The sequence below is a fragment of the Ambystoma mexicanum genome, chromosome 10 (genome assembly GCF_040938575.1).
Source record: "Ambystoma mexicanum isolate Mex_15411 chromosome 10, UKY_AmexF1_1, whole genome shotgun sequence".
Taxonomy (NCBI): Eukaryota; Metazoa; Chordata; class Amphibia; order Caudata; family Ambystomatidae; genus Ambystoma; species Ambystoma mexicanum.
The window spans coordinates 1,071,352,154-1,071,367,137 of NC_090932.1; positions in this window are offsets into that span (position 1 = coordinate 1,071,352,154).

A 14,984-nucleotide genomic window follows, 5' to 3' on the forward strand; every position below is an offset into this window, starting at 1 on the left:
GTTTCTGACCCGCCTCAGGCACTGTACTCCAATTGACTCAAAGAACGAGTCATAAGCCCTCCCCTTCACTACAGCAAGAGGGAAGAGCCCAACTGCATTGTTGAAAGGCAGAGAAGAGATATTCCCAGCGCAGATGGTCCAGCAGAAGGAACTGGAGTCACTGAACCAAGAGGAGCTGTGGAGCTGCCTCCTGCCAAACTGCTAGAGCCTGGCAGGAAGGTAGCACTTGCTCCTATGAAGTGAAAGTAGAACAATTGGACGAAACCCAGCCGCCTCCCGACATGCCTGACCAGAGGAACACCACCTGATGGAAAAGGTATATGGTTGCTCAGGAAAGTCGGGAGGTGTGTGGTACAGTCACAGAAGACCCCAAGACGGGGTGAGAGCCAAACAACCCCATAGGTGGGTGAGAACCAGAAGACCCAGAGGCGGGGTAAGAGCCAAATGTTCTCACAGCGGGATGAAAACCAGAAGACCTCAGGACGGGGTGAGCACCAAATGACCCCACACCAAGATGGAAACCAAAAGACAGAAAGACAGGGTGAGAGTCAAACGACCACAAAGTGGGGTGCAACTGAAACCAGAAGATCCCAAGACAGTGTGACAGTCAAAGACCCCGGATGGATAATCAGACATCCAGAACTGGTACAAATTTACGGCCTGCCAAAAGCTAGGAAAGAAAGTGGGAAGAACGGACACCGACCTAATGAGAACTGTCTATTCAATAAGGAAGTTGAAATAGACAATTGTATTGACTTAACAATGAGGCCAAGAACCTCTTTTGTAGGAAAGACAACAGGGAGTCAAAGGGCAACCACTGGTCAATTTTTGGGGGCAAGAAACCATTGTTTTGTTTGTTTCTTTTCTGTAGTGATAGGGACAGGAATCAGGGTAGGCTAGGTTTTCTGGACGACTGTCAAACCTTATGTTATTGGACAACCTGACAAGCACTCTTTTGACTTCTTTCTTTTCTTTAGGCTAGGGCCTAGATTATCAGGGACAGCGAGGAGTCTTTTTGAATAAAGAGCCCAGTCTAACAAAATGCCATCTTGCCCATCTTCTGATTCTGATTTACCACAATACTTTGTCAGAGCAAGCAGGCAGAAAATGCAACAATGTTATTCAAAAGGATATGTCTTTGGCAGAAAAAGTTGTAAATGGACTTCACCAGTTTCTAGGACCGCAAAGGTGGACCGGGGACAGGGTCACTTGAAAGTACCTGATGCCAATCTTAGTTGGTTCACCTCTGCCATAGCAGGCTTTCGACTGTTGTTCTTGCAGGTCGAACCTAGTTTGAAGGCATTGCGTCACGTTGATCCTCAGCCACAAGTAAGCATTGAGCTGGGTTCCAGTGGCTGCCCCATGCAGTTTGAAGGCAGCATCTAGCGATGCAAGTCAATAGGCTACCAGGAATGGCTTGAAACGAAGAGTACTGCTGGTTCAGGTCAAGGAGTGCCACAGTGATCCAGCGGTTCGAGTCGCTCAGTGATGTGACAACCTGGCAGCTCGAAGCTTGATTTGATGGCATGGCAGTTCAAAGTCTTTTGCACGGTGGACTGATACCCAAGCCAGACAAGTGACAAGGATCTGCTATTGAGATGCAGGATCGAGACAGTTAGACAGATGCAAACAGCAGGTGTTCGAAATTCTAGTGAGTGCCAAAGGCAGCAATGGCGGGTCCCATTGGTTCAATGGCATTGAATGTGCTTTGAAGGCAGCTTAAATCGATTTGAATTGTGAAATCAGGGATCCTGGCTTTTCTCGCTCACTGCGCTCTGAGAGGTCCACTGCTGGGGGCTCAAGGACGAGGTGATTCATTTTCAGTCTCTGCTCTCCCAGCCTGGGGAAGTTTGCAAGCAGAGTGGCCTGTTGTGCTCCTCAGCAAATACATCCTAATGTGCCATGAGAGTGGGTAGGCAGCAGAGCTTCAGCCTTCACCTCAAAGAATGAGGACGTTGGAAAGGCCAACTCTCTCTAAAGAGGTCAGAATAAATGGATGTATACGGTTTGGCCATGGCACAATTGTTCACGGCCGAATTGACCATGGTCAGTTTGGCCACAAAGCCAATTTTGCTGCGGCCAAATCTGCTCAAAATAAAAGAATCATTCACATAGGGCAATAGAACCAGAATGTTTGGGTTGGATCAAGATACTATGATGAATCCAATTGAGTAATCACAGATTCCCCAGCGGTAACTTCCTCCCATGTGGCCAGAGGATGTCAGCCTCTACCTGACCCTGACTCTGGGGGCGGCTATATGAGGGAGGATCACATGGGAGGAGACAGACTCTGGGGAGATGTCATGGCTTCATTGGATGAGACATGGTATCCGCCATTTGCACATGAAGATGACCCCTTTATACCCAATACCCTAATAGCCTAATGCCACACATCTGTACCCCGTTTTAGGGAAAACAGAGAAACCTTCTCCCAATGCCCTGGACAAAGGGGTAAAAGCTCCAAGACTATGTTTTTCAGTTCTAATCATAACCCATGTAGAACTGGCTTCTCATTTGGAAAGATTATTAGTAATTATTAAAGTAAATCAACATCAAGAGTCTTCTTCTGAGAGAATCCTGAGGGTATTCTCATTCCTTAGTCCCCTGGATCCTCTTCTCAGGTGGCCAGGGAAAGGCCATTAGTCTCGGATCCCGACCCTGCGGGTGGACAGGCGAGGGAGGATCACCTGGATGGAGGGTCCTTGGGACCTAGGAGTGGGGTACCCTTAGGAGAGACATGGTATCCCCTATACCCTATTGAGAATCAATCAAAACCTTCTCCAAACTTTACGGGTTATTATAACCCTACTCCCCTCATTTCCTTACATGTGACACTTAACAGTACTTCGACAAAGAAGAGGCAACAAAGGGTAATGAACACCAAACTCTTTCACCACTTTAGTACTGGGACAAGGAAGATGCCTACAAGGAGCCATGAGGGTCAGGCATATCCCTTTAATTATGGTCAGGCAAGTCTCATTAGAGATTCACACCGGCAGCCTGTCAAGGGGCTGCAGGTGTATAAAAAGAAACCAGTGGAGCAGAACATTGAGCAAGAGGGAGGCCTGTATGGGAGAGACCAGCACTGGACCGTGCTTCAATGGGGGCAGCCGTGGTGGGACCGGAGGAGGGGCCAGGATGCCGGAAAACTGCTCGGAAGGCTTGCACAGCCCGCAGCCAGTGGTCCGTGCAAGTATTGTAGATCTGGGAGCCTCTGTGTTGTATCTATCCCTCGGTGTATGTGATAGAATCCCCACATTCTATTTTGGAATGCCATCACGTGCACCGAGGCGATGACGATTGTCCTTTGACAGTTGGTAAAACTGTCATTATAACTCTTGCCTTTGCCTAGTGGGTGTTAGAGCGCGTTTGGGGTCTTATATTAACCATATCTTAAATAAACCTACCTGATTATATTAGGCTTGCGCTCCGTCTTAAGTACACGATTGGCGACAAGGATGGGATCCGAACCCACACGTGCAAAGCACAATGGATTATAGAGGATTAGCAGCAGGAGCAGCGAGTTAGCACCAAGAGACGAGGACGCTGTCCACGTCCAGAACAAAGCATTCCACTTGCTGGCATGCAGAGAGAGACACATGGCAGGCGAGCAGAGTTCCAGCGGGTGAGTTTCCCAGATTCAGCGAGGCAGGATAGGCAGAGGGAACCACCGGCAGGAGACTCCACAAGCCGGTGAGTGTCAGGGTGGACGCTTGCATACCAGGACGCTCCTGCGAATGTGTATTGAATACTGCACTGAATGGAACTTTACAAATAAGTGACATGAATGCTTATGGAATACTGAATTGTATGACACCCTAAAATTAAGCATTCATAGTGTTGAATGGATAAAAAACCTTAATGGGCCAAACAAATAAAGTGAATAACCCAAATGCCCAGATGAAAACGAAGTGCAGAAAAGGGCACAAGTGTGACAGAGAACCACAAGAAGGTGGGTGTGAGCAAAACACCCTTATATTGAACTTTTTGTGAATGAATGCAGTGTGATAAGGCCAAAGACAGAAAAGGATGTGTGACAAGTCATGGCAGAGCCAAGAGGCTAATAAGGAAAAGCCAGAAGACTGTGAAGCAACACATCAATGCCAAGAGGCCGAGATTTTGGGATCCTGGTTGCACGACCTGTGATGGGTGTACCGTTTGGTCTGACAACTGCGCCTAAACCAATGAGCCCTAAATGTTGAAAACTCAACAACATTGTGATGATGAAGTTAAGTCTTGGGGAAGGCAAGCCTGAGACTTGAGGAGCTACATGTGTGAGCTGAGAGGAAGCTGTGAGCTGGAAGAAGCTCAGACCTTTGAGTTGAACAATATTTCTTTTGGTTTTGACATCCCTACACATTGGTTAGTTTTAGTTGTGAGGGCAACTATAGGCTTTGGACATAGACATACATTTAAGTTGAACTCTTTGACTCAGACCTTCCTTAGTTTCATTCAGAAACAAAGTTTTTTAATTTTAAACTAGCTGTCCCCGGCCACACGTTGCTGTGGCTCAGTCTGGTTAAATGGGAAAGAAACAAAAGAGAAAGCGCATGTTTCTAATATGTTTAATTTCACAATGCTTGTGGTTAGTTTTTAATGGCTCTAGCGGTTCTCCAGGTTGAGGCAGTTTAATTTTCCCGGCGGTGCAACACATTCCTTTTGTTTCTCCATTAAATTTCAGAGCCTTGCAATAAGGACACACTTCAGTCATGGTGCCGATGAGAACATGCCAGCTCAAACTATAATCATCAGTTGGGTTACACCGGAATGCAAGGCGTTTATAATCGCGTGATTGCTGAGCACGGAGTCATGTTTGATGCTGATCTGCTGTTTCTCGTTGACGTCTTTCAGCCACTCTCAGCCTGTCGTGTTCATTCTGTTAAGAACGAAGCAGATCTGAAGCTGCAGAACCGAACGCCGTGCTCGCAACTGTGCATCCTGAAGTCTGGCTGCATGTCGCTGTGCTGCTTCCTCGGAACGTATTTGAGCCATTCTAAATTGGAAACATTGAAATGGAATCGTAAAATAGCGTGTGCTACTTTTACGTACAACAGATGGCGCTGTTTTGCAGTAAAATGTTTTGTATTGCGTGGGTTGCTTTTAGGTCCAGCAGAGGGCGCTGTTTTTCAGAAAAAGTATGTTTTTACCTGTCACAGGTGTGACATCTATGTATAGTAGGTATATAAAAACACGTGCTTATCCGTTTTCAAAGCAATCAGTGAAGAACGTTCGGAGATTTAAGATTTTGAACAAACGAACATTCACATTTTTATTTATATAGACTTTAAGTCTGTTTTCTGTGTCTTGCTTCATGATACCTTGATATGATATGATATGATATTTATATTGCACCCATACACAAGTAGAATGCCTTCACACATCTCCCACAATTACCCAAGTACTGGGACGAGAAGGAAGAAGAGAGCAATGCAGAGCGGAAAGAGCTTTAAGTTCAATGAGCATTCTAGTTATTTTTACAAGGTACCTGTGTGCGGGACATTTAAAGATGGAAGACGAATTGCAAGAGGCTGCTGCTCTTTGGAAGAAGTTGTACCTCTCTATGAGGTGTGTGCTCCATGGGAGCACAAACCGGTGTGGCAGAGACGCGGGGCTTACCAGCAAGGAGACGGAGAAACATTATGCAAGCAGGCTGTGCCACAGACACTACAGGAACGGTGGTAAAATTCCTGTGTGTTTGGCAGCCAGACAAAGCAATGCTTTGCTTACTGGGAACTGAAGGAAGGCAGGCATGCTGAAGGGAAGCGGTGCGGAAAACTGAAAAGATGTGGAAGCAGTACAGCATGCAAAGCAGCCGGGAAAGCGTTGCAGCATAAGCACGAACAGGACCGAAGATGCCACACCAAGCCGGTCTGTCAACCCAAGCAAAGTGGGGACCTTGGCGAGTTTGGACGACCACGCCAAACATAATTTATACATTTTAAAGCCACAGCAGCAGAGACATTGGGAAGATTGTTTGCAAATCAACAAGGGATGTTGTAAATATGAGCCCCAGCCATACATGAGATTATGGAATACAGATTTGGGGAAAACCAAGCGCGAACATGGAAACAACCAGATATACAGAACCAAAGAAGAAATGTGCAATTGTGAAATTAAAAAAAGGGACACTGTTTACCTATGAATTTGTGAAGGCCTAGCAAGAGAGTAAACCAAGCAGTCACAAGTGCACAAGAAGTCCTGGCAGGGGAGCATACCAGGCACTTGTAAATCTACAGGAAGTCCCAAGAAAAGACTGTGTATGTTGAATCAAAGAAGAAACCTCTGAAAGAAGGAATTACAAGGCTAAGGAGCTTTGTAATAAAAATAATTGTTGTGTGACAAGAAAGGCACAAAAAACTGTTAGACAAAGAATCATTGGCACAGGGTTGAAGAATCCAGGGAAAGATAACCACCCTCTGGAACAAAGGTTCAATTTACCTTGGAGAACTTTTATGTTGGAGCTGTTCTAATGTTCCCATATGAACTATTTTTGCAGTCACCAGGTTGAAGGCATTTCCCTTTTCACCTTATGATTTGGTTTGTAGTGTGAGGGTCAGGGTGGAACGTTTGGACAAAAGGACAGTTTTGATTTTGACATCCTGATGAAGACAGATTCTTCATTTGAGTTTTTACGTATGGAAATTCCTCTTAGAGCAAGTTCAGAGAGTCTTTTTCCCAACCCATTTTTGTTGATAAACGTCTTTAACCAAAAACATGGCAACTTTGTGTCCCACTTTCATTTCTGACTCCTCATATACAGTGTCAGTGGTGGGATCGGGCTCAGATGACGTAAACTGGGGAACCCTTGAATTTGAGAAACTCAGCCATATTGTTGGGATGCATGTCCAGCTCCTCTGCCCCCACAAACGAATCAGGTTGAGGAAAATATATTAAGAACACAAAGTACTGCCATATTAAGATTCAGGCCTAGGTTGGCAGAGGTCACGGCAAAAGCAGCAGCGCATCCTGGCACCCATTCCCAAAGCACTTTTCCATCCCCAGCCCAGGAATTAGACATAAAGTCCTTCAGCACTGATAGATAAACATATCCATTGTCTCATGTTACAGGCCTGCAAAATCAGAAAGGAATGCAAATACCTGAGCGTGGGTAGGGCTGCGCCTGTCCCCAAAGGATGATCTCCTAGGAGCCGGGGCAGAGGTCTTGAGCTGCCAAAACTTCCTAACACAGATTTGTGGCACTACTGCCCCCCAGGAGGGTGGTCATCCTATTTGAACTGTCCACAAACAGCACCCCTACATTTCTCACAACCCGATTGATAAGTGTAATTTCGACTAGAAAAGTCCAATGGCAGAAAAATGCAAAGAAAAATTGGTAACATGTAGATTATGTCAAGCACCAGATTCGGTGATAACACTAAAGCATCTTGTCATGAGCTATCCGGCCTTAGACACTCAGCGAACAACATACATGAATGAAATAATTGTTAAATATAGTCGGAGATCAACTGAGCAATGGTGGAAGATCCTTCTGGCTGGCGAAAAGGTAGCCATAACATTGGCTTTGGTCAAATTGCTGATCATAATCTTTGAAACTATTAAGAAGAATTTTGGAGAGGTGGAGTAACAGAGGAACTAATACGGTGTTGATATTAGACTCTTTCGGGTGGTTTCTGCTTCTATGTGTACATTTTTTCTTTTATTTCTCCTCATCTAATTATGTGTATGGATTTTATTATTTTCTCTTTTTGTATTTTGATTTCAATGTGGCTAAAGGTTGTCTTTTTGGTATAACCATTTGTAAGTCACTTTAATTAAAACATTAAAAAATTAGTGTAATTCTAGAGAGGCCCAGGTGAAGACCTAAGGAGGGATTTCTGCTAGGGGGAGCACAGAGCATGTTGTCCAGTGATTTGTACTACAAGGTGCAGGGGGTGATGGCAACAGAACTAGTTCGGCGCTGGGGAGGCCTGGCGCGTGCCTGCATGTCTGGGATCAAAAGAAGTTCCTCTCATTCCAAAGGGCAAATTTGAGCTCAAGAGTATCCACTGAGCTTATGTCCAACTACCAGGAGTGCATCACGTGAGTTGCCCATGGGGAAGGAAACCTTCTCAACTGGCCCGTCAATCTGTACACATAAACCAAGGTGGTAAGGCCGAAGACCATGTGGAAGCGATTGGTATAGAGTGGATGCAGCCAATTAGCCGAGGCCATATAGGGAACAGATAGTATGTACATAGGGGACAGCCAATAAGGGTGGGGAATGAACACTGTATACTGGTTGTGTCACGTGTGACGACAATGTCCTTTAAAATGTCTTGTATGCTTTGAACTAATAAGTGCACTCCATGGCAGTCGGGATTAAATGCCCCTACTGACACGCTTTTTCATTTTTGTATAAGAAATAAACATTGTTATCCTTGCAAGAGGTGCACCAAACCTTTTTCATTAGAGGATTTTTATTGTCTAGTTGCTGGTGGTCTGACTACAAATGTGGTGACCCTGATGTGATCTCAGAGCCCTCCGCAGGAAAGGAGAATTCCTGGCTTCATATCCAGAGACTTTGCGCCCACCTGCAGTGACCAGTACCTTGTGAACAACCTGGAGAGATTTACAAGCGCCATGTTGCCAGAATTCCTGTCTTTTCTTTGGAGTGGTGTGCCACTCCCGGAATGTACAAGCCATTGTTGGGAACGCATGACGGCGGAATACGAGAGAACATGCAGATGTAAGTTCACCTTTTGTGCGAGAAAACAATGTGGGGAGGGGAAAAGAGATAATCGTGACTGTCTGCGAATGTGGAAGAAAGTGGTGATGCAGCGACTGAGGTGTGGGTGTTTAGTAGAAAGACCATGTGGCATTTTGGTGTTTGACATATATTTTATTATTATATGGAAAAAGAGGAGGATGGAGTAACAGGATCCTTCTCGATTTGGGGAAGAAGACAGCACTGTATCTTTAAGGAAAAAAGAACAAGGGTAAAGGATCTGTATATTGACTGGGCCTGGGATCTCCCCCCGGTATAAAGGGGGCGTGGGAATGAATGTAGTATTTTTTGGTGTTTTATATTAACCTTGTTATTGTATTGGTGTGGACAGAGGAGGGTCCAGGGTTATTTGTAGAATATTTGGAGGGGAGTGAGTGACTATTGTGTGAGAAGGCAGGGGTGTATTGGTGCAGGACTGGAGTGAGTAGTGGACGAGTGACGTGGTGTGGCGAACTGGTGGGGGCATTGGAATGGGAAGGGGTGTGGCAATGGGACAACCAGGTACCGCTGGATCGGAACTTAAATAGGCAATCATTATACAGTTAGCAGAGTGCCAGGGGCAGCTAAAATTGAGCCAGCAACCCTGCTAGAGTATATGTGTGCAGCCTTACCATTGAATAAGGAGAAGATAATGAAGTACCACTGACAGAGGGTGGCCGAGACAAGGGGATGAATGATCAAACCATGGCCTGAACATGGGACGAATAACAAGGAGGTCTTAGGGCATCTGTACACATTTGTAGCTTCACAATATAAGGGAAAACAATGGAAGAATAGAAAATAAGGGCTAGAATTGTGGAAGATGGCGGGAGACTTAGAAGAAGTCCCACCTGATTGTGTGAAGACAGGGGCTGGCTCATCGCTGTTGTGTGCTCTGACCCACATCACCCCGCTCCCTCATCTGCACAGGAACCCCTGATCCCAAAGCCAACCACACCACCAGCATAGGTGCCCCCAGAGCAGAAGCACCCTGTGGGGTGCTTCCCCACATGCACAGCCTCAGGATACACAAACCCAACATATGTCCCTCTGCCAGTCACCGCTCCGCCCCTGCATCCACACAGGCCCAATATCAGAATCTCCTGCACCTAATAGGAGAAATGTAGATCGCAAATCACAAGAAAAGTTCGAGGAGGCTTTAAAGAGGACACAGGAGGAATTGGCAAGGTTGAGGGTAGAGAGGAGGGACAGACAGAAGGCACCCATTATGATGGTTGAATGGAGGGCAGGGGTTATATTGTTCTGGCTCGATAGAACAGCTATTTAAGATGTACATATCGAAAAGGAGGAGAGCAAAAGAGGAAGTCAGTGGACAGGACGTTTGGATTACGGGACACAGCCCGTGATATAACCATGGGTGGAGAATTTGTGGGTGTCCAGGTTGAGGAACTGGTATCGGCGTATGGCAGTGGCAAAAGGTAAACAGATGAAGAGGAAGGTGAAAAAAAGGAATGGGGACGCAGTCCCCTTGTTACATACATAAAGAACTAGGGAGGGCACAGTATAACCATGGCCGTGCATGGATAAAAATAATCCGATCAAGGCCCTGCCATCCCTCATGGCAGGCACAGGAAAATTGATTTATGTGTTAAAAAAGCAAACAGCTGGTATCACTCTGGCTGTAGTTGATTTAAAAAGTTTATTTGTTGCAATACTAGGAGACCAGGGAGATGACAGTTGGGTGAAAGCAGGGTATCCCGGAATGTGGTTGGGGGATGATATTCACGATGGGGCCCACTTTAAGGACATCAGAGCACAGGTGTGGGTGGCACTGCGACGCGCCTACCTGGACACCCCGACCTTCAGGCAATCATATAGTGTACGATGCAGGATGATGAAGATCCTTCCCAGTATATTTTACAAACACAAGGGATGTGGAGGGCCGAGACGAGCGAGTCATAACAACTATCAATCCCATTCTTTTATTTTGTGGTTTAAAAAGGGCTCACCAACAGAAGTGCAAAAGGCACCTGACAAGATGATGGGGATCGAGGCAAAGGGGTGGCGGAGATGCAGTCCATAATTATACATCATTGCAAATGGCTAAGGGGAAAGGGAAAAGAAATGGCCCAACGAGTACAAACAGAGGAAGCAAAACTAGTACAGAAACTTAACTAACAACACTATGACCACAGGCCCAACTCTCCCACACTATACACTACTTTTGCACACACTCCCAATTGCTACTCCAGACTCCTCAGACTCAGATCAAGCACTCTGCCCATGCACACCAACGCCATTCCTACACATGTAACACTCAGAAACCTTAGACTAGGAACTCGCACCACTGGCAGACTTAACTGTCATCACCTCATTTTTTGGCAACCATTGTCCATGGCCCAGGTTCCTGGTCAGTTGCCGTTCCTTCTTGGCAATATTGCAAACATCTAGGTAGTTTACTTGAAAATTGTGCAAGCACCTGATTAGTAGCTGGGAATGGAGGATGGTCCTGGCAGTTGATGACCATTTCTGCGATGCAAAGCCGGACAGAGGAGGGGATATCGGATACGTGGGTGATGCCCTCCTCTCCAGTGGCCGTCCTTCCGCCACAATGGCACTTTCCAGGACTCTCGGTTGGGCAGCCTGTGCTGGCAAAGGAGCTAAACCTGTTGGCTTTGCTAAAGCTAATTTTAAAGCTGTCACTGTTAATTCCAGTAATCGCAGTCCTGTGTTTTGATCACAATGGGTAACATCTGGAAAGGGCCACAGAGCTATGGCTGTGGTCCACATCATTTCGTGTCGCTACACAGAGTTGTGTTCTTGATAGGACTGGCTGTCATTTGAGCAATTTGGAATATTTCGGTGAATGCCGTTTTTTATTTTGCACACTTTAATTCTCTCTGCATCCGTCTACAGTAACCTCAAACAAGCATTGGCAATGCCAACCATTTGGGCTTTTGTGCAGGCAGGGTAAAGGCACTGGTCAGGCACAGCCATTGTGGTATTAACTGGCCATTGATTGTAGCAGGTGCAAAATGGTGCGAGTACCAGGGCCTCTAATAGCAGCCCCTGACAAATGAGGTGTATGCTCGTTTCTTGGAAGGTAAGACATTATTAAGCATAAGTGGGGTGTACTTTTATTTTAGTAAGGGGTGTTTCAAATGAATGTTGAAAACCAGGAAAGTGCACATTTTTAAAACCAGGAAAGTGCAAATTTTTAAAACATGGAGACAACCATGGCTACAACATTTAGACGCGAGTGCTTCCATCAGTCCCAAACATCGCCTGGGTAACTGCTTTTAAACATTGTACACTACTTTACCAGCATTTCTGGTACACTACAATGTTAAAAGCAGTTAACACTCTTCCCCCAAGTCTGAAACCACACTTGATTGCATTATACTTCAGCCAGGATTGCATTATACTTCAGCAGCACATCTGATGTGTCCACTGAAAGGTTTAAGATTAAGCTACATCCCTAACTCTATCTGGTTACCCAGAGGTAACATTTTAGCAAACGTCACTTGTGGCTGGCCAATCTACAGCAGCACTATTGTAAGTTTGAATAGTTGATGTTTTACTGAACTATGGTACCACACACGTCTTGCTTGGTAGTTTTTAATCGGGAAACGTCTTTACTTCTCGTTTCCCTTGAATTGGGAACTTTTTTTGGTGGTGGTGGTGGTACTCCACCTTGCAGCTATACCTTCTGTTTAGCAAGCATTTAATTCTCCCATCCTAGTTGTGTTGCTGAACGATTATAGAGCGGTGGAGTAGGGGCAGTGATGTCTTACTGGAATGCAACTCGAAGGCTTAAACCAAGTTGGCGACTACATGCAAATTTGCGGTCATATAACTGCCAGTGATGTCACTTCCTGTATTTGGGCCCCCCTGGAAATTCATAAGCCGGCTCCCCTGCTCCCTATGGAGGGACCCCTTGTATGGATGAAGTACAAGGTTGTGCTCACCTTTTCAGAGGCACGCCCCATGCACTTTAGTGAATGCTCTCCTGGTTTTCAAATGTACTGCACCACACTTTCTCGGTACTGCAATCATGCCTTCCTCGTTCAATGGCTGAAAAACTGGACTACAGTCCCCAAAATACAATGTTCTGAATATCTGCAAAAACAGGAGTGCATTTCAGTACATCTCTCGTCGGACAGCGCATTGGAAGGGAGTGCCCTGAAAAGCTTCTTGAGAAAGCATATCAATACGTAAAGTACATTTTTGAAAGACAAAGGAGTTGTTTATTAACGTTGCAGAGTTTTTTTTAAGCTAAAACAGAATGACACATGTTTTTTCACTTCATTCGAACACATTGTTCTGACGTTTAGCCCCTGGTCCCCCCCTCCCCTCCCCGACCCCCCGCGGACGGTTTTTCTATTTGTGGTAGTTGCTGTACGCTTGAAAAATGTATATGTTTTTTTTCCAAATCTGGGAGACACGGTAGTGTCGAAATCTGGAACTCGTCAGAACATTCCGGAGGCTGCTGACCAGGCATAACACTGCAGCAAACAGGGAGGTTTTTCATAGAGCGCAGCCCATGCCAGCGGTACGCCCTTTGTGTGTTGTGCCAGCGTGGCAAGTTACTCGCGTGGCATCTTGTTGTCCGTGGATCTTTGCAAGACACATTTTTCAGGCGGTGACGAGGAGCAGCTGAGATTAAAAGGGTAACGATCCGAAAACAAGTTTTCAAATGGGGCAAGAGAACAGTCGAAGATGGTCTGACAATAGCGCCAATACGAATAATATTTTGTCCAGGCCTAATTATTATTGTATCGGGGCGTTTTCTTTAGCACACTCCTGTCAGAGCAACATTTGAGTTTTAGTATATCATTTTAAATAAATCAATACAAGCACAATTGCCCCTTTCGATTGTACCAGAAGGCAGCGATACGACTCAAAGAAACCTACTGACTTTTTAAGATACATAACAAAACAAATCATGTGATAGCAGCACTTGCTTGTAGTCATTCATTAACACGAGCATGCTACAAAAATAAGTTCTGACTGTCTAGCAAGCAAGCACTAGGAAACAAAGCTGAGCAGCTTAAAAAGAACAGGATTTCAATTCTGTGATTCAATTTGTTTTCTTGGGAGGATTTTATTGTTAACGTTGGCTGTGTGTGCTCTTTGAGCCCACATACAATTACTGAAGCGTGGATCACATAGACATTCACATTTATGACGAAGACCTGTCAGAGACAAACTGCATGACTAAGTCTGTTCTCTAGATATTCATCTCTGTCCTAGGAGCCCAAAGGCCCCCAGAGTGCTGTTTGTTGTAGGGGAGTATCTAACATGGCAGGAGTGAAGGGGGCGGGCTTTGTAAAATGTTGACTGTGAAAGGATGAAGGAAATAGACAGCCCTGTCACATTTTGAACATGCATGCCTAATGCATAAAGGTCTCCGGATGCCTTCATAGAGGTCAAAGTAGATGTGTTCTCTTTTGCCGAACAAGAGTAATCTGCATGGAAACTCTTTGTGGTCTTGGTTTCAAGGACACTACTCTACTGAGTGTCCTCCGATCTCCATGTATTTGAAACAAAATGGTGGCGTCCTGCCACATACATTTACGTCAGTTTGCATTATAATTTCCTGCAAATGTTATCTCATTTGTCATGCTGAATATCAGAGACACTGTATACTCGTGATTATATGAGATGTAAATACAAAAGGAACCCCAAGTTTGATTTTTAGCTTATTTATTTGGCTAAGGTCAAAACGAAGAGGTAGAGTAAGGGTACAGTTTCCCTTAATATTTGGTGCTTTTTACAAACCAACACTTGCCTCTAGGTTGGCAAACATGTTCGAAATGGAGTGAAACAGAAAGCAAATTATAGACATAGTTCACAAACTTATTGTGCATAGTCATAACATTGTTAGTGCATGAGCATAAGAACAAGACAGTTATTTCAGCAATTATGCTCAAGACAATACATAGGTGTGAGCCATGAACTGAAGTTAGGTTTTCACATAAAAAACATCCTGGTAGTTATTTCCAAGCTGTATTGGATTATTTTGAGGGAGGTAACCAAGTCTTTGGCCGATCTCCATGGCCACTCCTTCCCCATCTCATGGGACTCCAACTTCCTCCTCAACACCCCTTCCTGTGGGTGTTCCTCAAAGATCAGTCCTAGTGCCACTTCTCTTCATCCTATACACTCCTCCCTCAGCAAACTAATTTCCTCCTTTTAACTATCACCTCTTTGATGTGCGACAAGTCAGGGTCCTGGTCCTTTCGAAGGGGTGGGAAGGCCCTCCTCATTCTGTGGAAGAAGGCTCATTAAGGCAAAAGCCAGAACCCGCCCTACCCCA